Source organism: Aythya ferina (assembly GCF_964211825.1).
Source record: "Aythya ferina genome assembly, chromosome: 1".
NCBI lineage: Eukaryota > Metazoa > Chordata > Aves > Anseriformes > Anatidae > Aythya > Aythya ferina.
Genome location: NC_140296.1, coordinates 85180995 through 85205750, shown reverse-complemented (window position 1 = coordinate 85205750; position 24756 = coordinate 85180995). Strand labels below are relative to the sequence as shown.

At 34.7% G+C, this 24756-nt stretch overlaps 2 protein-coding genes across 3 annotated transcripts in view; one reads left to right on the top strand and one right to left on the bottom strand.

Annotated features, from left to right (window-relative positions):
- LOC311434306 (uncharacterized protein) overlaps nt 1-24756 on the top strand; it is a gene marked incomplete at its 3' end in the record, with an annotated part of 247731 nt that overhangs the window by 69148 nt on the left and 153827 nt on the right. The window lies entirely within an intron of this gene.
- The window catches only part of IL1RAPL1 (interleukin 1 receptor accessory protein like 1), a 773813-nt gene that overhangs the window by 732898 nt on the left and 16159 nt on the right, over nt 1-24756 (bottom strand). The window contains exons 1-2 of one of the 2 annotated variants that reach the window (XM_084531796.1): nt 23930-24228; nt 23507-23587 (exon numbers count right to left, since the gene is read on the bottom strand). The exons of the other annotated variant lie outside the window; for it this stretch is intronic. The gene's annotated coding sequence lies outside the window, so the exon portion shown is untranslated. Of the gene's footprint in view, nt 1-23506; nt 23588-23929; nt 24229-24756 lie in introns of those variants that run through there. 2 annotated transcript variants of the gene reach the window in all.

The window sequence follows — 24756 nt, the reverse complement described above, 5'->3', positions numbered from 1 at the left end:
TCCTCTCTACCCTCAACAGAATCAACTGTTCCTTCCAATGTAGTGTCATCTGCAAACTTATTAAGTATACCTTCAAGTCCTACTTCCAAGTCATTAATGAAAATATTGAAGAGAACTGACCCCAAAATAGAGCCCTGGAGAACCCCACTAGTGACTGGTTGCCAACCTGGTGTAACCCCATTTAATATAACCCTTTGAGCCTGATCCATCAGACAGCTGTTCACCCATCATATTATGCATTTATCTAGCTGTATGCTGGACATTTTGTCCAGAAGAATACTGTGAGAAACCATACTGAAAGCTTTAATGAAATCCAAAAAGATTACATCAGCTTGGTCAACTAGCTGGGTGACCTTCTTATAAAAGGTTAATATGCCTTAACCTCTATACAAAATCTATTCAGCAGTCAGTGAAGGCTACACAGAATTATATGAAGTAGGCCTGTAGAAACTGAGCTTCTGTATTCTCTACTAGTTCTGTATCCCAGAGAGTTCCAAGATGTTATTTTACTACTTTGTGAAGAGAAGAGAGAATGGCGCTACAAGTACATGTATTTTCAACTGAAAATTGAGTTTTAGAGACAAACTGCTCTTCAAGAGAAACTATGTCAATGCCTACAAAAGTATAAAAGATGTGTTAATAAACCTGGTTCTCCCTTTAGCACTATTAGTAGAAGAGTCATAATTTATGTAGGCTATGGTATGAATAACATAATGGCATGATATACATGTATCAAATCTGACTATCAAGATTGTTGGTGGATGGGCATGCTAGAGATAGGCACATTTAGTCTTTGAAGTCTGCCAGGTACCAGGAAAGCTAGATTGAGAGGTACACAAGAGTTGTGCAGGAAACTAAATTATGCTGTACACTGACATTTTATGTATCTTCTAATCTCCTTATCCACTCTTCCTGTAGCATTTCATTGGGCCATTATATATATCAGTGTACATCAAGAAAACTGTATATTTCCTACTTCTTTTATTACTGCTAAATATATGACAAATAAAATCATAAATATCTTAACTTTGCAAGAAAAAAATGAAGTTAAATCTGAAGTTAAATCTGCTATTTAAAAGTGTGAATCAAAAAAAAAAAAAAAAAAGATTTTGGGTGAAATGAGACACAAAAGGTTACAATGCCAGACTAGAAGATAAATATATTTTGAAATCTGTTTCCATATTTCTTCAGTTTGTTCATTAGTTCCAATGTTCTCAAATCCTTCATCAAAAACGTTTTAAATATTCACAGTTCTTCAATGTAAATATAATAGAATAAAAATATTGTTTTATATATACACATTGATATATACATAATCAGTATACAATAATAAAATTATTTCTATATTTGTTTATTGAGGGAGGAAGAGTAGAAAACAAGCATATTAAAATACAACACACATTACCTAATGAAATGATATTATGAAACCAAGATTTTTCATTAATAACTACAAATATGACTAAATAAATTATTCAGTGTTGAAAATAATGCCCCACTTTTGGAGAGAGAAACGTATATAATTCACTACAAAAGAGATGAACAGGTACAAGATTAAGAACTTAGCTTAACTGATATTATTTCAAAGACTCGTGTGCAAATGTGCATTAATAAATAATAAATAGCAAATAAATAAATAAATAAGAACATATGTATCTGCTAGTATTGATGACACTAAAGGTTTGTGTGCTTGATTTGGCTACTCCCAAATATTCTGTCTTTTATACTGATATTGTCATTTACTTTTTTTTGTTTGTTTGTTTGTGTTGTTTTGTTAAATAAGAATACAAATATTTGATAAAGTGTTTGTGACTGTGAAGTGGCCAAACACTTCTTCTCTCTTAAAATGCAAGTTCATTACTTTGAGGTTAAAAACTTTTTTTTTTTTTCCTAACAAACAAACAAACAAACAAACAAAAAAGTTGAAACAAGTTGTGCAAATCTCGCCCAAACAAAAAAATACTGTGCTTTAGTAAACAGTCTCATAACTACAGTGTTGCAAGTTGAGAGGACCTGCATGTCCTTTAATTCATTGCAGTGAGAGGACCTGCATGTCCTTTAATTCATTGCAACAACTTCACCGAGAGATAATGTCATTGTTTCAAAGAGCACAAAAATTCTCTATATTTTGGGAAAGGAATGATACCCAATTGACATAACTGAGGAAATGAAATACAATAGAATACAATTTTCTGACATAAAAATTGGTTAAGGCAAACACTAAAACACATCTAAAGCATCCCATATAATCTATAATAACAACTTGAGGGCACCTCTTTATTTTAAGGTCCTATTAAATGACAACAGCTTTCAGAAGCAACTCAAGAGATTTTGGTACTGAAAACATTCAAAGGAAAGACTGCCACCTACTGAATCTTTCTGTCCCTTTTCCATTAAGTCCTGAGAATGTTTCCCATCCTTTAAGCACTGGAAAGTTCAACCTTTTCCTTGCTGAACTTATTCATCTGTCAGGATAGCAACACCACTAAAAGAAAAATAAATAACTAATTTATGTTTATCGAATTGAAATTTCTATAAAAAGTGTAAAATTAAGTATTGGACCTTGGTTTTTAATCAAAGTTTCTCTTCCAGGTTAAAAACAAACAAACAAACAAACAAACAAAAAAAAACTGTCTCAGGGTGTAGATATATTGAGTGATAAATATAAGTCCGGTTAGATGAAGCAGAAAATGCCTTCCAAAACCATTGCAATTCTTGAGTAACGTCAAAGAGTGCCCTACAACATAACCCATCCATATTTGTTTTCCTAATTTAGTTTTCAAAATAAGCCCAAAAGCATTTTTTTTTCAAATAGGGGCCTGGCATATTCTTTACTTTACATGCTAAATAAATAAATAAACAAACAAACACAAATATACCCCACAGTTCCAATAGAAAATACTACAACATGGCTCCTCAGCAGTAAAGACAATAGCAAGATTTTTTTTTGGTGTGTGGGGCGGGGGGGGGAGGGGAGGTGGTAAGCAAATAACCCAAAATAGGTTGGCTTTCACCATTACATAATGTTTATGAAAAGAGACTGAAATACAAAGTTCGGTGTATGTTTATACTTGTTAGTGGCCTTACTCCCAGTCTGGAGATTACTGATCATTTCTCAGTATTATAAATTCAGCTATAGATATGTCCATGGTTGGTACTGGGTTGAATGAAAAGCTTGACCTACCAAACTGAGTCAGTCTGTTAGCTCTAAGGTGGGCTTAAATATTCGATCTCCATGAATTACAATAATTTATTAATTATTTAACATATAACCCAAAAGCTATAACATTTCTTGAGACTGTTTCCCATTAAATTCTATAAAAAATATTTTCAGGGAAAAGACAGCATTTGTCTCAAAATATTTTAATTTAAGCTCTTTTAATTTAAGCTTTTTTTTTTTTTAAACTCCTTTTTTACTCTGAGGTAGCCATATTTAGAGGAAGAAATAAATGTCTTTCACTGTTTAATCTGCACTGAAGCATTATGAACCTTTTCTTAGCATCTTTCACTTGTTTCTACTACTACCTAGACAAGTTGGATCAAATTAAATAATTTCAAGCACTGTCTTCAGTCAAAACAAATTAAATAGCTCTTTTGTTCCTCCTACTTTCTCTAGTTTGCACTGTAGACATTAAAAAGACCATGGAGTAGGTTTTGTAGATGAAGAATAAATAACATTATATTTTTTCTACTTTTTTTCACCTCACACTTAAGCTTGTCATCAATGTATAGCTCCTTTACTTCAACCTAGGCTTCATGAGACAATGTTTATACAGAATAAAAGCTATCATCTTTTTATATGGATATTGTATCTCATTAACAGATCTGGTAAAAACATCCCCACATTTATGATTATAACATATTTCTCATCAAAATATTAAATGGTGGTAAGGAAAGGGTACTTTATTTTAGAGCCCTTGTCCTCAGAGAATCCCAATACATCGAGTTTTGAAAACACACGCACGCACAAACAAAAAAAAAAAAAAAAAAAAAGGTATTTCTGAGTGTTCTGAAAGGAATAGGCTAGCAAGGCTTCCAGCTTGATTTATTTTTCTATGTAGGAATATGTTCTCTGAGTTTCTGATTTTGAGCTTCTGATTTCTGATTCCTGGCTTGTATCAGGAACAGTGTGACCAGCAGGGCTAGGGAGGTGATCGTCCCCCTGTACTCAGCTCTGGTGAGGCCGCACCTCGAGTACTGTGTTCAGTTTTGGGCCCCTCGCTACAAGAAGGACATGGAGGTGCTTGAGCGGGTACAGAGAAGGGCAACGAAGCTGGTGAGGGGCCTGGAGAATAAGTCCTACGAGGAGCGGCTGAGGGAGCTGGGCTTGTTCAGCCTGGAGAAGAGGAGGCTCAGGGGCGACTTTATTGCTCTCTATGGGTACCTCAAGGGAGGCTGTAGCGAGGTGGGGGTTGGCCTGTTCTCCCACGTGCCTGGTGACAGGATGAGGGGGAATGGGCTTAAGTTGAGCCAGGGGAGTTTTAGGTTAGATGTTAGGAAGAACTTCTTCACTGAAAGGGTTGTGAGGCACTGGAACAGGCTGCCCAGGGAAGTGGTGGAGTCACCATCCTTGGAAGTCTTCAAAAGACGTTTAGATGTAGAGCTTAGGGAAATGGTTTAGTGGGGACTGTTAGCGTTAGGTCAGAAGTTGGACTCGATGACCTTGAGGTCTCTTCCAACCTAGAAAATTCTGTGATTCTGTGATTCTGTGATTTTGAACTGAAGTATATTACTGTAGTTTTGTTAATACACAACTGTCTCAGTAAGGGCCGCTTTCTCCAGATCCCTAGCCAGGTAGCTGTAGAGAATCATTTTGTGATTCCTGCATCTTATTTTCTTTGCTTAGCACACCTCCTCTCTTCAGTTACTTTTTTTTCTTTCCCTGCCTTTACAGGACAATTCTTGAGGTTCTGACCAGCTGCAGATCTGTGTTCAGCTCTCCCAGAAGCAGACACTTCCATCTGAGCACTGATTTGCTCTCCAATTGGCACCAAACATGATGACTAGATCTTTTCTGGAAGCACAGACTTTCAACCTACATAAATCTGGAGTAGAATCCCATACATACTGCCTTTTCTTCAGATGGCTTTTAACAGTTTATACTGGAGAGCACAGGAAAGGGAAGAAGTCTCACTATAAAGCTTTTAATCACCATTTTAATCACTAGACTTAATTAAATGTTTTCAAAAAGCTAATATAGTGGTATATATTCCTGTCATAACAGCATATATTGCTTAATCTGAAAAGTCTGAAATAGAGCATTGTGAATATCAGGTATCTCCCAAATTTTGCATCATAATACTAGAAATTATTTGTAAATGAAAGAATGTGGTTTCATTAATTGAGAGATTATGTATACTTAATACATTACCATATCACCAACATTGTACGATTCTGACAACTCCAAAAAGCCATAATATTTACATAAAAATTTACCCATATACATGATCAAATCAATAATATTGCTGCAATGTCACACTCCCTATATAAGGGGGAGTAATCAAGGCACACACTACATTTCACCTAGCAAATACTTTGTTCTTGAAATCAGAGCTTTCTTTTTTTTACCAGGAGACTGGCTGATAAGAGCTGGAAGGTGTAAAGAGATGGAAAGCGTTTTAGCACCCCATACTCAAAAAAAAAAAAAAAAAAAAAAAAGGTAATTATCTTCAGAAAGTGACATACCAAAAGGCATAACAAAATCAGGTATAAAGGCTAGTCAACAAATATATTCTGTAATTGCAAACGATGACATTTGGCAGCCTGCTGCCTAGCAGAGGTTGTACACCTGATTTAAATGACAAGGTTCCTCACAGATTGTAGTAGATACATTCTGAAACTTAAACCTTGCAGGTAGAAAAAGACAAGAGGAAGGTAGCATTCTTAGTCTGCTGTCGTATTTAAGGGTCACAACCTAGGTAAGATATTAAAGACGAAATATGAAAGCTGCAGTTAAAACCTGGAGAAAACCATGTTTAGATACCATCTCTGATTAAACTGGAATACAAATTTGGAATTTACATCACTCTCCTGCCATGTTAGTGGTTTAACCACCAATCTGTTAGTGTATTCTGACTGTTTGCCCCTGAAATACTCTCTTATCAATTGAAATGTTCAATATTTGATTCACTATGCTTGACAAATAAAGTAACCATTTTTAAGTTGCAGTACACATCTAGAAGCCCTGAATTCCAGTTCTTGCTACAAGCAATATTTAAGTGTTTGATCCAATGGAGATTAAATTTATTGGATAATACTAATGAGTTATTACCCAGAATATCCTGCTATGCAAGCAACCATTTAGGATGGTGCTGACCAAATTCAGCCACTTGCTCCACAGCACATCGTCTTTTACCTATGCAGAAGGTATTTGAATTGTTCTTTCCCTATGAGTGCCTTAACCACAACATATAGGAATTTGTCATCTACATCTCCTTAATGTTTGTGTCTGCGTGAGTCATGATCTCTCATTAAGGAGCTTGCAATGGGTAGAAAATGAAAGACAGGAACTTCTGTCTGAACATAAGGAAAAGCTTTTTCCATATGACAATGACTGAGCATTGGCACAATTGCTCAGAGGTTCTGGATTCTCCTTCCAAGGTGATATTAAAAACCTGTTTGGACATGGTCCTGGGCAACTTGTTCTAGGTGGCCTTCAACAGTGGTGTTGGGTTAGGTGACTTCCACAGGCCGCTGACAACCTCAACTGGTCTGTGATTCCGTGATTCATTACTATTGAATGTGCCTTCTCCATAGTGAAGAGAACTGTGTAGTTTGGGTGAAGTGGACTGTCTAGTTTGGGAATTGTGACACTGGACTTCAGTGTTAGAAACATAAGTTTCAGTGGCTTTTGTTACTTACAAACTGACATATTATTTCCAAACTATAATAATTATATAAATGTTATAAAAAGTTTAGAAGCATGTAATGCTGCACTAAGGGTCTAACATGCCTACAGAACTCATAGTAGATTTATTCCAAAATGAATAAGAAATCAGAAATATTTATTAGATTTCAGCATGCATGAGAAAATATAAAAGGGCTGGAGGGAGATGGGAGAAACGGAAATTAAGCTTCAAGGATTCTTTCTGAGATGTAAAACAAAACATGATGACAATTAAAAATAATGCAATATTCAGAGTAATAATGCCCACTTTGTATTTTTCTATACTCTGCCTTGATTTGCTCAGTTCAGAAGAGATTTGTATTTTATGACAGGGCTGGTGATGGCATACTAGTCATCTTCCTATTAGAAAATACCTTAAAGTTAGAGTGGGAACTTAAAATGAATTTTCAAGACAGGCTATTGCAAGGAATGTGTACACAGTTGTTTTAGTCATTCCCCAGGCAATGCCTCTTACTTTTAGGGTGTTGAAAGGCTGCTGCAGACCTGACCTGACTATGATACTTCCTCCAGCAGCTTTTCGCTGTTTCAGAAATCCTATCCTATACATTCAGCAGAAACTGGAATTACCAGGGATTGCATGTAATTTTGTGCTGTTGTTTTCTGTCCCCCTTGTAGTACAAGACAGACATGTCATGTCTTGAAGATACAGGGTATCTTGACATGTGTGCAGGACAGTGACAGAATAACAATGTCATTGATGCTCAACGTTCCAACAATGACTTTACTTGATGAAGCTTCTTTCGTTTTCTTGCTTGCTTTCCCTTGTCTCCTTCTTTTTTTTTTTTTTTTATTTTATTTATTTAATTCGTTCTTCCTTTATCTCTGTAGACCTCGGTTACCTAAAGGAAACGCAAAATCACTGCATCAAACACTAAATGATGCATGTAAAAGAAATGGAAATATACTTGCCTTCTGAGTGGAGCTATGCAATCACTGCTCTGCTGCTAGGCTTCATATGTATATCTGCAATATTAAGCTCAAACACAAGCAGGAAAAAGCAAAAACCCTCAAGTCACATGCAGAAAGAAAATAACTGTTTTCTCATCTCCTGCAAGCAGCCAATCTAAGATCACTTTGAAGTGTTTTAAATAACTGAAATGTTAGACAAAAATGTCCTTCACATTTGTGGGAAGAGACTAAGTACATAAATCCAGCAGATCATTCTCATAAGAAGACAGAGCTCCTCTTACTTCCTGGTTAAACATTCTGAAAGGTATCTTTCATACTGTTACTTTGAATTTGCTTTAATTTCTAACAAATATTAGAAACCACACACTCGTTTAGAAGCTAAACATTGACATGAAAAAGTTGTTTGGTTAGTCTGCAAAAATGGAGCTGTTACACATTCCTCTGTTGTTACATCTATCCATGGCTGGCTGACTTGTTTGATAAGCATAAACGAACAAACTAAAAAGAATCTCTCTCTCTCTCTTTGTTTTTTTTTTTTTTTTTTTTTTTTTTTTTTTTTAAATGCTGCTAGTGTACCAACATTTACTAGCCTTGATTCTGACTTCAGTCAGTAGTATATAATTATACATTACAGCTCTAATGACTTCTATAAATTCTCTAACAGATGTGGAAATCTAGCATTCTCCCTGTCTTTAGTTTAATGTGAAGGAATTTTTATGCTTGTACTAAGAAAAATGAATTAAATCCAGGATAGTAAGAATCACGAGTAAACATTTAAAAGCTTATGTGTGACAAAGTAAAAAATATCCTATTAGATGGAAAATTGGAATAGACATTTAACATTATATCTCTTGACTCAAGCAATATCTCTCCAATCCAAATGTTTGTGTGCTTTTTAGCATTCATCAGGAAACAGTCTACTTTTTAAAATATTCTGTGCTTCTTGCTTTAGCTGCAACCAGAAGTACAAAATACCAGAGGTGTACATTTCTCAGTTTTTAACTAGACAGAGAGAAGTGGAATCCATTAGCAATCTGATGATACTCCCATGCCAATTGGCAGGTCTGAAAGGCTTTTGGTAAATTTTGGTGACGGGTTTCTCAAAGATGTGAAAGAATAAACACAAACTTTATAAGTTCAGCTAATATGCTGAACTCAAATTCAGTTCACTCAAATACACAACATCCATTACATGTACTTCATAAATTAACAGCCAATTTGTAACAAACACTTAGTGAAAGAGAATAATATATGTGGGGAAAAAAACAGCACCGTTCATTAAGGGTAGACTTAGGGAAAACACAGAAAGAACCTCTCTGGGGTAGTGTTCAAATAGTTGGTGTGATTTGTGTCTATACATTGAAAGATGAAAAATGATGAATGTTACTGTCATATATTTCCAGAAGAAAAAACAACAATAATTATGTAGTGTATTATTTACCATGAGAGTTTTTTTTTTTTTTTTTTTTTTTTTTCCTTTTTGTGAGTTTGGTAGCTTTCCCCTAAGAATTACATGTTAAAATGAATGCTGAAATTTCTGTACATTCATACACATTCATGTACATTCATGTGTACATGGAGCTTTCACTTCCCCAGCTCTTGTCAGGAATTTCTTTTAACATGTAATAGAGCGTCCATTTGTGGGATATTACATACACTGGAAAATCCTTCTGGGAAATAAAGAAAACAATGGTCCATAACTCTCATTTTGCTATGTGAAAATAAAAGCATCTGCTAGTATAATGAGTGTTTTGTTGACTCAGTGAAGTTGATCATCTCCGTTCTCACAAGCACATGCACTCCAATCAATGGAAATTACTGCAGGAAGTAACTGGGGATGCAAAGATAATTTGTCGATTTAGAACTTGTATTTTATTCAGTAAAGGGTAAAAGTTACAAGAAAATATTAGAACCCTAGCCAGTAAATTTGTAAATTGTATATCTTGCAAGAAACTTAGAGAAATTTTTGTTTTAAATAACTGAAAGGGGGACTAAGAGGTGTCTTCACAGTTGTTTCTTTTGACAGAAAGCTGACAAGCTGAGCTTAAAATGTTTTAAAAATAATTTAACAAATGTAAAATCAAATGAATGAAGAATATAAATGAGTCACCATTACCACAAACCTTGAACTGTGTACGGAAAGTAATAGCTGTGGAATTAAATAAATATCCTTATCAGTTTAGATTTAGTCTACCTTTTTCTTCCTCTAATGTGTAATGAGGTCATAGTGGCTTGTATTTGCAATTTAATGTATCTCTAGTCTGAAAAATGATTAAAATGGTGTTATATAATGACAATTTTCCTAACAATTACTTCCATGCTAAAAACTCTTCAATTTAAACTAGAAATGCATATTTTTGAATTTCTAGACCTGAATGTACATTTCCAAATTTGAGAACTTAGCTGTTCTTTTCATCCATGTTGCCCTAATCTATATTTTAACTTTCCCTACTCACCATCTTCTAAGGGTTTTGTAATAGCATTTATCCAGAAGATAATTTCAGAGGACTAGAATAGAACTTGCACTGAAGGTTTTGCCTGTACTGCACTGAGTCCATATTAACAATAGAAGTAGAAGGAGTCAGAATCTATCTCAGAGAAGTCAGCAGAGGTGACATGCATAAACACATAATAGGCCCATTTTATAAAAATCAGTTTTTGTACAGCATGTATGTAAGAAAGGTTGAAATACTTCCCTAGGAAAACATCGCCGTCTCAAAGAGAAGGAAAATACGGTTGTTCCTACGTTCTCAGTAAGAAAAGAGTGTTTATTAGAACAAAATTACTGTTACTACTGTCTTCACCATTATCAGTGTAATATTTGTTATATCTGACGCCTGACAGATTTAGGAGGTAAACGCATGTAGACAGGAGATCTTAAGCTTGCACAGCAAACACAGTTTGATCTAGCATCTAAGAGTAAGACTAAACTAATTTGGCTTAAAGAATTCTGGAAGAGCTACTCACTGATGAAATTCCTCTACTTTCTAAATAGTTCTTCCTTACAGCAAAAGATCCCAGCCAGGGCAGTTAGCAATCAAGAATGATCAGTTTGGTACATTCCTGAGCATAACCCTGGTTTACAAAGGAAAAAAAAAAAATATATAAAAAAATTATTTTCTGATCTTCCAACTTGTCTGTACAAGAACAGAAAATGCTGCTACTTGGAAAAAAAAAAATATATATATATATAGAGAGAGAGATATAGATATAGATGATATAGATATAGAATAGGGTGTTACCTTTTCCTTAAATATTATCTCTATTTTGTCTCTTCAATCAATGTGTATACATTGAATTCATTTTTATTTTACTTTATCCATATCTATACCTTTCTAAACATGTACACTGATATTGATTTAGAATGCTGAGAAAATTAAGCATACACTTTGCTGGATCATAGCCTTTTAGGCCTCTTATAGGCAGATACATGAAAATAAGCCTTTCTGCTAGAAAAACACTGATCAATAGAAATCAAAAACATTATCCTTGACATCCCTCAAAGTGGAGTTCTTACCTACAGTTGTTAAAAAAGGTTTCATGTTGAAGCCCTAATGTCCATGAAAATGACAGTGGCATTGGCAAAAAGGAATCCTCTAAGATGCTCACTGAGCTGTGGGGATCCTCAGACAGATGTCTTTCCATGCAGAAGAGCCATGCATTGGCTCTTCTGCACACACAGCACTTGCATCTGATACATATATTAAGTCTTATTCCTTAATGCAAGCTGTAGAAATTGCACCAAAAAACTGTCATCCCTTTATTATCCTCTTTGTAAAATTGTATCAATCAGGGCATTCTGACTTTTGAAACCAAAATTACCCACAGGATGGAAGACAGTAAAATGTCTTCCAAGAAATATGTTGAAATAAAAGTTTTACCTGATGGATTATAGTCCAATATTGGCAACTGACATGTTCAGGTATGGACAAATACATAATTCTCCTAAGGGAAATAATTAGAAAGTTCAAAATACATTGAAAACTGTTTTTAGAGAGAGGCAAGAAAAAGAAACAGAGAGTAAAAGTATGTGCACCAGTAAGATATAATAAGTAATCAGAGCATGTGCTCTCCAGTGGGCTGTTTTGGTCAAAATAGTCACAATAGCTGAATGTGTGTAACAACTAACTATTATGATCAATAAGTACTTAATCATTAATTTCTACAAAGACACATGCCCAGAATAGGGCTGAAAATACATCCTCTAATTTTTTCATCTGCCATCGGTATAACACCCAAAATAATTTTTGGTCCAAAAAAGGAAACATTAATAACTTTAATGGGTGAATATGTATACCTTGCTGTGTGGCTATGTAAACAATCCCTACAATTAATTGGTTAGAAAAGTTTCACCTTGATTCATTTTTCCTCTTAAAGCTATTAATATCAGAAAACAGTTACAAGATTAACTCTCCTATTTTTCCCCAACTTGATGATAGAGTTAGTAAGATAACTGTGTTACATATAATTCATCATAGAATATACTAGTCTAATACTGCAACTACAAAAATAACAAAAAGTTATTTGAAAAACAAGGAAAGTACTGTAGGAAGTTCAAAAACATTTTCCCCTTCTTGAGATTTTTAGTAATTTTTGATTCCTAAGAATTTTCAATACTGTCTCCTGACATTCCCCAAAACTGTTTCAGCATAATGAATACTGTTTTGTTGTTGTTGTTTTTAATATTTTGGTGAATTTGCATGTTTTGTTTGTTTGTTTGTTTGTTTGTTTGTTTAATCTGTCCTTCAAAAACCTTCAGTCATCTCTATTTGTGAGCTCCCTGAATTGGAGACTAGTCCTGTGAATGTAAACTGCTTAGCATGCCATCCCACTTCTATTAGTACTTTTGCAACTAAAATACTAAACAATTCACCAAAATTAAATTAAACAATCATCAATGGGGGTGGAGAGCAGGGAAAATCTGCGTTATCTACTGGAAAATCATTCTAAAAATGTTGGGGGATTGGGGAAGGAGGGGCAGCACAAGGCAGGATTGAGGATTTACTCTCACATTACCTAGCTGGGCAGCTCTTAAAAATGATCCTGGCACTGGTGGTGCTTAACACTGGGAAAAGGACCTCAGATTTTCTGTTTTGTTGTTGTTGTTTGTTTGATTGATTTTATTATTATTATTTATTATTTTTATGTGATCAATTTAACCACCTTTTCTAAAATTTATGAATGCCACAGGAAAATATTATCTTATTAGTTTGAGGGACAAATTCCTGCTCTAATTTACAGTACTTCTAAGAAATTAATAAACAGGAATGTTAGCTACATTCTTTTGGCATTTTCCAGGAAGAAGTGAGAGATCATCTTTGTCCGAGAAATTTATTCAAAATATACTTGGTGATAAAAGAACAGGAGATTGCATAAGTCCTGACAAACTATGTTGTAAGTTCCAGTTAAAGAATCTCTCCAGAGCAAGGCCATTAACAAAGGACAAGGGCTCTTTCCAGCCCTTTTCAGAATCAATTTCATGATACTTCAGCTTGATTGTTTAGCTCCATATGCTTGTAGCAAAATATATGAAAGACTGTAATGTTTCAAAGAATTTCCAAGAATAGGAATAACAGAGACATTTCTCTTAAAAATCAATTAGCATTTTGTAAAATGTTAGATAACATACCTCAATATCATATATAAACCTTTTAAAAATCATGTGATTGTATGTCTTTTTTAAAAAGATAAGACTTGAGCCCCACGTTGCCTAAGAACACTATAGTAAATAAACTGCTAAATATTGATCATATTTTATGTAAACTTTAAGATAGGATAAATAAGCATATTTCTGGACAGGAAACACTGCTAAACAGCAATATAATGAAGTTGGAACCAATGAGGCATCATGATTCATTATTACTTTAGTGTATGTTACTATAATTTCTCTTCTATAACATAGATATTTGACCTGTTCTGCTTTTTGGCTACAAATTTTCATTGATACCTCAGCTGCAAACATATGCTGTAGAGTAAAAATACTACATAAATAATTATTAAGATCCCCTGTGTTTTCCTTGTGTGAAATTTTAAATGAGCATGCTTGAATGCTTGAGCATCTCAGTAATTAAATACAAACATGTTTAATTTTTGAAATGATAACTTTTCCTACTTTCAGTAACTATCAATAATAAAATGATAATATAAGAACATACATAAAAAGCTCTCCTTTGTCAAATATTATTGTCTGCATTGTTAGTGCGTAAAGTTCTTCTACACCAGTCTCTATATAAAAACACGGTCCTCATCTTCAAATATCTTTCACTTTCAGCATTACATATTTAGGCCTACATGAAAGAAACTTAAGTTCTAGTGAATTTTAATTAAATCATTTTGGGAACTCAGCCACAATTAAAATAATAATAATAATAACAATGACAATAATAAGTAGAACTCTTCCACACTGCTACATTAATGTTTGCATCCCAGATGAAATAAATCATTGGAAGGAAGGAACAGCTATCTTTCTTTTGTTTTGTTTTTGTTTTCCTTTTTCTTTCTCTCTCTTTTTTTTTTTTTTTTTTTTTTTTTTTTTTTTTTAAATATTGATGCAGGCTAAACAGAAGCTCACTGAATACAAAAGCCCAATATTGTACTCCTGCTGATTTGTATTTCATGAAAATAAAAAACAATTTTTCATTTATTAAATGCCATCGATTATTAAATATCTTCAGCCAGTAAATAGGTAACCACTAAAGCACTCAGACTGGAGGTATTGTGTCTGTTAGTCAAGCGATTTAATTCCTTTAGGAAGGCCTTAGATGTTTGTAAAAATAGTAGGCCTTGGCCCTACAACCACTTATCCACATGAAAAAGTTCGGTTACATCAGAGAACCTGATGAATTTGGCAACTTCATTAAAAACTCATAAAATTGGCTCCAAGCCAACACAGTAAAGTTAAGCTGATATACATATGTTAGGAGCAATGGTCTTCACTGTTTTTCAAGTGTTTTTAAAAAATATGTACATATTTTCCTAAACTATAAATAGACTACATGTAACAGATACTGTCATTCCTTTAATTAGAATATCTCTTATCTGTTTCCAAAATCGCCTGCCATGCTAAGAAAGAACTCCAAGGAATTCCTATGGATGCTTCTGCTGGGGTAGGAGGAAGAGTGAGCCTGGTGTTCCTCCAGCTCAGACAGCTGCATTGTTTGTGGCTACCATTTTCTCTACCTCATGGTCTTCATCCAACTCTCCTACTGTCCCTGAATTCTTCACCTTCAATTTTGACCTCATTTGCTTTGTTTTGATGCCTCACTATCTCTATGTAAAGAAATATATCTACATAGAAAATGCAATAGCAAATACAGGTACGTCTCGAAGATGTGAGTGTATTGCAAACTGTTGTAATACAACCAGCACAAAGAATGAATTGCAACTGTCCTTACAGATTTCAATGCCACTCATATGACGGTATCTGCAACTGAAAATAAACTTTCTACCATATAAAATAAATAAAAAGAAGGATTCCAGTGGTATTTAAATAAAGGCATCCTGTTCATGTCTTAAAGGACATGGAACAAAATAAATTTTCTTAAAGGGTCCAGCAGAGGCAAAATAAAGTCATTTGCCCTATTTGTAAATTTAACATGGATTATTCACAATTGAGAAATTTTCAAATAAAGCCAAACTGTTCAGGTTTCTTAGTTCATAACCAGTATTACCCTTCACTACTGTTCAAAAGTCTGATATACTCACATACCATAAATTAGTATAAGAAGCAAAACCAGGCTCTCTTTCCCATCTAAAACCTTCAGCCACAGTTTGAGTGAACACAGATTGTGCCAGAAGAGTATGCTCTCACATTACCATTTTGTGTAGAATTGACTAACTACAACACTGTGTATTGTTCTTTCATGTTAGATGTTGTTTCTTTATCACCAGAATCATCTTAGTATCTAATGAAATTAAACAAAAACTAAGGTTAAAAAAAAAAATCAGTCTTAAAAAAAAATCCTAATTGAACACAAATGTAAAAAGTATTAAGACACACATAATTTCTTTGCCTGTGAATACATCAGACACAAAAGTATTCATTTACTATATTCTCAAATAGTACATCTTGAAGTTAATTTCACTGGCCATTTTCCATTCAAATAAACCATTAAATTTGTAAGATAACATATATTGAAACATTTTCTGCAAAAGACTATAGATAAATAGCAGGTAGACCCAAGTATCTTCAGCCTAACATACATCTTCAATATAAAACGAGAACTACTTAAGAAAGAATCTTTTACAATGTATTTCCAGCCTGAACCCTGACAAAAAAAAAAAAAAAAAAAAAAAAAAAAAAGTGGTCTCCAGAGTCAGATATTGCAAGACACTTGCTCTGCTTTGTGTTAGTAACTGGGAATCACCAATTAGTCAAGTCCATCCTTGACTAATTGAAGTTGAAGAAGCTAAAGTTATTCCACCAAGCATCCTAAGGCAGTGAAGTAAATGAAACAAGCTTATTCTAGTATACTAACTTTACAAAGAAATGTTAGTGCTATGATTTTTAGAGAACTTTATTCATATCTCTCTCCAACAAAATTCTTCTTCATCTGCTTAATTCCCAACACAAAGACCACCTGACAGCTTGATGGAACACATTCAAAGACCAAAGCATGTGCTTTGTGGTGTGAAAGCTAAAGAGCACTTGGCAACTTGTAGAATCACTCTTTCACATTTAAGAACAACAGCAAAATTCCCTGTTCTGCTCAATAGTTACAATCAATGTCAGTTAAAAAACAAAAACTGTTAACCAAAAAACCTTAACCAAGACATGCAGGCTGAGTTCAGAGCATTACAGTATCATTTTTTGTTTCATGACTGCAAACTCTTCATCACCTCTTTCTAGATTGGTCATTTTCAAGTGTAATGAATATTCATCACCCTTCTTCAAGAATAGTGATCAAGTACTGCATCGCTTTCTCTGAATGACTGTTAAGTACATAAGCACAGCTTGTATATTTTTCATTTGTGAAGCAAAGTGAAGAAATAATTCATGAGAACAATTTTGAATATTTTGTGCAATACACTGTTTTCACTTTTATACTACACAAAATTCAGTGTTTTCCATATTTTTTTTCTAAAATATTATTTTAAAAACAACACACACATATATATGCACATATATATATATATATATAACCACAAATCATCATTTTTAATCTCATTAGAATGGCTGTTGTGGTTAAGTTTCCTGGTTGGAAATGTATCATAATGGAAGTCCCAAGACCCTGATAAGTGCTAAACAATATACCAACACATTACAAAAAGTCTGAAGAACTTATGATTCTGGTAAAGGTATATAGTTTTGACCAAGGTGAATACAATGTAACTAATGCAAAATCTTCCTTATAAGATAAACAAAAAGAAATAGAAAAATTGATCTTGCAGATTTTTTAGCTTCTGGAGCTAAGCACAAATGTGATTGACAGCAAGAGGCACTAGGGTCTGCAGTGGTAAACCCCAGCCTGCTCACATAAGCTCGTCTGTTCCTGCGATGAGACGAGTACGCCCCTTTCCTGTTGAGCTGCATGGGAATTAAGGTTGCTTAGTACTGGCATGATTGGGCCATAGAATCTGGATTTTTTTTTTTATTATCATTATTATTTTTTTTTAGGAAGGGTTTCATGGTGGTTGCTTAGAAATTTGTTCTGTCAGACTGTAGTCTGGTTGGAAAGTAATGAAAAATGGGCTGGAGAAATCAAGTATAACTGAGCAGACCACTTAACGGGAGAATCGGATGTTCCATGCACGCAGCGTGCGAGGTGCCAAGAAGCTACTATGTACTCAGGGCTCAATAGCTTTTATTAAGGCAATAATAAAGTAAGCCTTGTTTGTCTCTGCAGCTGGCGAAGTCTCCTCAAGTTGCCGTCTTCCAGTTTCTACTCTGACCTCTCTTCCCCGAACTTCCCTTCACTGAGGGAATGACCGTCAACTAACCTTATTAAGACAAATGGCATTTTAGATTTCACTAGTGAACTGAATTTATGTTAATAAATTCGTATGCATAAAACACCATTAGGTTAATCTAACTGCATCTGGACTCTACTTATGACATTCAATAACATAATTATTGCAATTGAAACAACAGTGACAAACGCCATTTGACAATATCATGTATATATAATATACACTTACTAGAGAAAGTTAAAATTTAATGCATGCCTTGTACTTTTACTATTAATACAGAATTTGCTGATAAGACAGCATTGACTACTGAGTAATTCTTAAACTCACGTGGACATAATCTACACACCATTATAGGAATCCAGGCTTAAATATGGATATGAAATGTATAATGCAAATAAATGCAACCTTATCACTGCATATGCATCTCCAAAAATTCATAATTTATTTGCAGATTCTAATAAGTGGTGCTACTTGAAAAACATTAAGAAATGAAAACAAGCAGATGCGATTTTGTAACATATTAATTGCAAATATCATAGTTCAGCTGTACTCAGTTTACAGCTGCCAAAATCTGTTGTCTTTGTAATACTGTTATTCTAATGTTGTGGGTCAAAACCAGCAGACAGCTGTTCAATATCTGAGGATTTTACTAAATAATGCAAGACTACACAAACAATGGGATATGTACCGAACCAGCCTCGGCGAAAAGCATAAAATAGGAAAATAATTATTTTTAATCCTGTTATGGATTAAAGGGACATATTAAATAATGAGTTTCTTAAGAAACATTACAAAATAGTGCTATGAAATATGTAAATCTACTGTTCCTTTTTTTTTTTTTCCCTCTTTTTTTTTTTTTTTTTTTTTCCCTTTTTGTGCTGAGGTGTGATTTCAGCTGTATTTGCAAAACTGGGTCAAATTCAATAACTAACTTCTACTTAAAAATAAATAAATAAATAAAATGCTTGTCAGATTTACAAACCAGCAGAAGTGGAAACATTCTTTGGGCTAAGAGGGCAGGAGGGGGAGGCTGGAACATACATGCACAGAGTTTATGTTCCAGTTTTAACAGGAGCAATGGGAGCTTTAGAAACAAACTTCAGGCAGAACACCAGAGCTTTAAAAAGACTAGCCCACATGGCAGCACTCTGTTATATTTTTATTTAATTTGTTGACAGATGGTTTTGCAGGGTTATGTAAATGGTAAAAGCATTTATTAATTATTACCTTTTTTTTTTTTTTTTAATAGGAAGCTCATTTCTTCTGTAAAGGTAATGGTGGTTTTTCATTCAACTCACTTCACTTTACCAGCACACAATGCCCTTCATACATTTGCCACAATCCCCACAACTTGCCTTCTTTTAGCTCACTATGGTTTTCTATCAGTGTTTTTTTTTCCCACTTAAAGCCCCAGTTTCTACATTCTTTGTTATTGTTGCATTTCCAAATAGATACAACCTGGTCTATGAAACCAGCTTGAGTCTGTGCAGAGGTTCAGCCATAGGCTCTGATCCATGTGTGCCTGATGGGGATCAGACCTCTCCTGGTGCAGAGGTGAGAGGAGTGCTGGCGCTCCATCCTGCAAAGGAACCTGCTTTACATGCTCCAAAATCTGCTCTGGAAACCAAACCATAGAAGTGGGAACCGCCAGGGATTTGCTTCAAGACTGTTACTGCTTCAGCACAAAATACTAATGTAGGTAGAGCCCAATGCAACTGATGTAACTGAGAACTCTTTTGTGACATCAGCCTAATTACTATTCAGTCCATAGCTACATTCATCCTGACCTAGCACACGCATAGGTTGTCAGTTTTGCTGTTGTTGTTGCTTTGTTATTATCATTTGTTCTTCAGATTACTCTGTTCTTTGTTTTTTAGGATTTTTGAAGAAATTACTTCTGAGTGAGAAGTGCACTATTTTTTTTTAGAATCTCACTTAGAGAAACATGATATTTCATCCATGATACAACAATTCATTTTGTCTTGCATACAAAAGTGGTTTAAACTTTATTTTATTGAGCAATATAAATCCTCTTATCTTTGCAAACTGGAAAATAAATAGCGTGAAATTAGTACTTGGGGAAACACTCATATCCTGTTTTCTCTGTGTAGCTTGTTTCCTCTGGTAACAGGAAAATGTGTATGTTGTTTACCTCAAAATAGTCAAAATGATGTGCAAGTGTCATGAATATGAGAACTTTTATTAACTTGACTGAATGAACAATGTTAATTTCAGCACAGAAAGTAAAATCAAATGAAAATAAAAATTAACAAAATTCATTCTCTAGTTTTTCTTTATTTTTTCTTCAGGTGATATGTAGGACTGCATAGGTGACTGTACTACTAGTGAGTGACAAAATATTTTTACTTAAGGGGAAGGATAGAAGACATAAGCCTGAAAAATTACAGGCCCTCCACTTCTGGAAACACTATTTCACCCCTGGCTAGCTTCTCTACACTCCTGCAGTAGCAGCCTTAGAGCAAGCCTTCCTCCCCCCACTGATTCCTCAGGCAATTATTATTGCTTGCAGCAGAATGAATATAGCTTTGGCTAGTTGATTAAATATGCATGAAATTAGTAAGAAAAGCAATTTTTTCTGCATGCCCAGTATTGAGACAAAAAGGTCTGAAGAATCTGTGAAGGTGCTTCCATCTTGAGATGTGCCTTATTTGACTCTCCTCTGCCTGATGCAGGTAAGAACATGCTGTTTCTGGATTGCTTTTTCCTATCTGCCCTTTCCTATCTTATACAATAACGAAGAAAAATGATACTATTTTATGCAACTTGGGACTTGTTCCTGTATTATATCTTTAGTAATTTTTTCTTTAAAACTTCCCAATTTACTTTAATAAAGAATATTACATCAGCATTCTCACTGCTGCACCATATATATTATTAGGACAACCTTGATTTCTCCTGCTCTCTTTCTGTGGTACATTGTAATTTCTGAGGCTTTTTTTATTCTAATTAATTATAGGATGTTGGGAGTTATTAGCTTGGGGCTTGTGACTTATAAGTGATATGGGATTGGTGTTCTGTAGTCCTGTTTAAACTAACTGTGCATTTTTGCATTCAGACACAGCCAGCTAGACTCCCTGGCTGCACCAGTGCTAAACAAAATAAAGGCAGGAGGAAAGCTCAAGCACAGGATCTGCAGCCATCCCTACTGCTTCCCTGCTCACACACTCCCAGCCATGCATTCACTTTGGGCAACCTGAGGCTACCAGTGCTAATATCCAACCATGGTGCAGGAGGCAGCACCAGTTGGGTAGCAAAGGGGGTGCAATTACATGTCCTTTGCCCTACAGACTCCCCAGAAAGCATCCCACAAAGTTCACAACTGAACGTCTGTACGTGTCATCCCTGTTACGCAGCACAATCCTTTCATTTCTGCTGTAAGAACCCCAGTCTGAAGGGACACAACAATGCCCTCGTGTGATGTCCAACATCTTGGACTGGGGATGGGGGGAAGCAACAAAAGTAATAATGATGTCTTAGACAACAGGAGCCTCACAGGATTACCCCTTTGGGCCATAAGTTACATAGCGTAATATAGTTTAGTGTACGTACTTGGCCTGAGAGAATGGCATGCGGCTATGTGTTTCACTTAGCAGTACAAGCACAGACCCTTCTCCAGATGGTTTCTGACATCTTCCTATAATGCAAAATTATATTTGCCCCTCCTAGTCTTATTCCTGCACTTAAAAGCCATATTGAAACATTAAAAACCTAACATAACTGGAAATTTTTAAACACAGGTTACGCACATTTGAGATAAAGCAATCAAAGTGGGTTGGGTGGATCCTAAAGTAATTACACTCCTATGACAGATTCTTGTCACTGTCACTGATGATCTACTTCACAATGGCTATTCTTTAATTTTACATCCTCAATAATGGTTATTTTTTAAGATGGAGAAGTTTTGGATGAGAATGTGGTGCATTATAAGGCCATAGGGCTGAGGAACTGTCCATGAAACTAGGAGTTAAAAATTAAAAAAAAAAAAAAAAATATAATTATAAAATTATAAAAAGTTAAAAACCATACAGAATTTTCACCACAAATAACCTATAAAAGCTAATTTACATTACTACTAGCTAAAATTAACCAAAACCTTTTTTTGTTTGTTTACACTTAAAATCAGGCTGATATTAATCCCTAATATCTCATGATGACTTCCTTTGAACTTCTTTTGGAAATTTATTCTCTTCCTATGCCAGTAGCATTATTGCTCCACTTCTTGACTTTTTAATAACAAGGTATTAGAGAATTGCCTGTCCTAAGCATATGTCATGTGAAGTGTCTAAAAGTCTGAAAGAAAAAAAAATCTAATTTTTTTTAAGCTGCATTTGCAACTTGTGTTGGAATGCCAGATTTGCTGGCACGGTTTTACAGCTGAGAGGAGGGGATTTTAAAATAGTATTGGATAACCATAGGAACAAATGAGAAATATAGTGTCTTGTTATGGTAAGATAAGACATGATCTATGAGGCCTCTGCCTCATGCATATCACTATTTCTGGTGATACTGGAATGTGCTCCCAGTCAGTGAGCAAAACTGACATGCTCAGTCTTACGTACCTCTATATTAGTAACTACTGTGACATCCTGCATAATACAGCTAGGAAACAGCACCAGAACCTCAATCCTTCTGGTATCAGGATGATTTTTTAAGCAGGCTTAAGCTATGAACAATTAGTGCTAAGAGAAAGATTGCTGTTAAGGACCCTTACAAGAACAGAAAGAGCAACACTTTTGGCTACTGTTCAAACACAAGGCAGATTCTCAGCATTAAAGGCATACTTAATTTAGAGTGATAAAGCGTTATAGATCAACCAGGGCAGCCAGAGACAACCTGTAAAGCTGAACACTGTTATATGTCAGATATTAGGAAAGCATATGGGATGAGTACAGTCTTCAGAATGACAAATCACTGAATAACTGCAAATTCAGCATCTGGATTTTAACACAGGTATGTGGGGGAGCTACTGCATATGGCATTAGGAGTCCTTCTATGGCATAATGTGGAAGGCTTTGGTCAACACGCTACAAAAGGTGAATCTGGATGAACGAGTGCAAAGAAGACTGCTAAATACATAGGAATAGGAAGTCTAACTAGACTAGAAAACTGTAGCTTGTTTACTGTAATAAAAATCAGAGAAGTTATGACTGTTTTCTTGTATTCTCTCTGGGAATAAGCATGAGTCAGAAGAAAAGTAATTTTAGTTATAGGACACTAAATCCAAGCTGTCCAGAAATTGTTTTGGTCTTGAAAGCAGAAAACTGAGTAGATGGACAAACCTAAAAGAAAACTGTTATGAGAGGGAGTGGGTATTACATAACAATAAGGCCCTATCCCTAAGAACGAGCACATATATTCGGACTTATAATACATCCTGCATGGCAAGGTAGAGGATTTAGGAAACAAGTCACAATTAAAGTTTAGGAATCAGGAATCTCTCTAAAATGGATATATATATATATATAATAAAAAAAAAAAAAAAAAAAAAAAAAAAAAAAAAAAGATAAGAATTTTGGGAAAAAAATTAATGTAGCACCAGGAACACATATCTATAAATTCATGTGGTAGTTAGTATATGTTTCATCAGTGTCCTGTTTCACATGGAAGTAACTAGGCAGAAAGAAAAAGAAAATAAGTATATCTTATATGTGAATTATGTTAATTCACAGTGGGTCATGTAATGTGTTTTTGTTTTTTAAAAGATTTAACAACAACAAAAAGAACTCTATAAAAGAGGCTTTAAATAGCCTTTTTCTGACTCACCTTTACTATGCAAACACCCATAATTCAGAAGACATTTTTCTACAAATTTCTGTTAGTATCTCTTGTGTAGTCTGAGGCTGGCTGTTGGAGGACAATTTAAAAGTCAATGCATTTTTCAGAAGTAGACATCATGATCTATGAGCAATACTCACAATTCAATTAATTCTTTCAGACTGATAAAGGTAATAATGGAGATACACTCAATTTAAATTGTCATAAGGTGTTTCACTTGATACCAAATGACCTTCTGATTATTAAGAAGGCAAAATGACACAAAATCTGTATTAAAAATTAAACATCATTCAAATTCAAATGAATTAAAACATGCTTATTAAGAAAAGGTCAAAAGTCTAAATTCAAACTAAGAGCCCAAATATTTTATTTAAATATGCACAATACTGTGTAATAAGAAATACTGCTTACCTTCCCTCAAAGACAGTTTATTTTTCTATTTTTTGAAGTTAAAATGCTGGAATTTCACTGATGGGTAAAGATTTTTTCCACAGAGTTGTGAAAGGCTCACTGGAATTTGTGCAGAAATTTCTTCGTCCATAGGTAAAATCACCTTACAGAACTGATATGATTTGAGCAAATTAATTGTTTGGATAGCCCAGTGAAAACACGGCTTCTGATTGCATTCTCTTAGGTGGAATCTGTAGGTGGTCTGGAATCACAGAAGCTGTGTGCTCTTCATGCAGAGGGTCCTCACTGTTTGTGAGAATTGGCTTCTACAAGATTAAGCCTGAGGTGGCTTTTTATAGCCTTCCTCAATCATTCAAGCAGACTAAAAAGGCGGTGAACTCCAACCTCTGTTTCTTCAAATCCCCTCTCTGCTGTGATGCCTACGAAAAATTGAGAAGGAAGTGGTAGCTGACGGCTTCTGTCAATAGTGTTGCCAATGTGGTTTTGTTATTACTTGTGTTCCCCAGCTGTCTCTATCCAATTTCTGTCTCCTGTAAGCTGTATGCAATGGGTCCTGAATGCGTGCAATTTGGAGGAAAATGGAAACTTGGTGATTATGTACAATCTTGTAATAGAAAGAAATAATAATTCCTCCAACAACATTTAAATCCCAATTCTCATCCAAACACTAACCACAATGCCTGCCTCCCCCATAACACACACAATTGCTAATTCAACCAGGGCAAGGTAAAAGCTTTTTTTTTTTTTCCTCCCACACCTTCATCGTAAAAGCTTTCTAAGGATATAGGCAGATGCACATTTTGTCTGCATAAAGTCATTGCATGAAC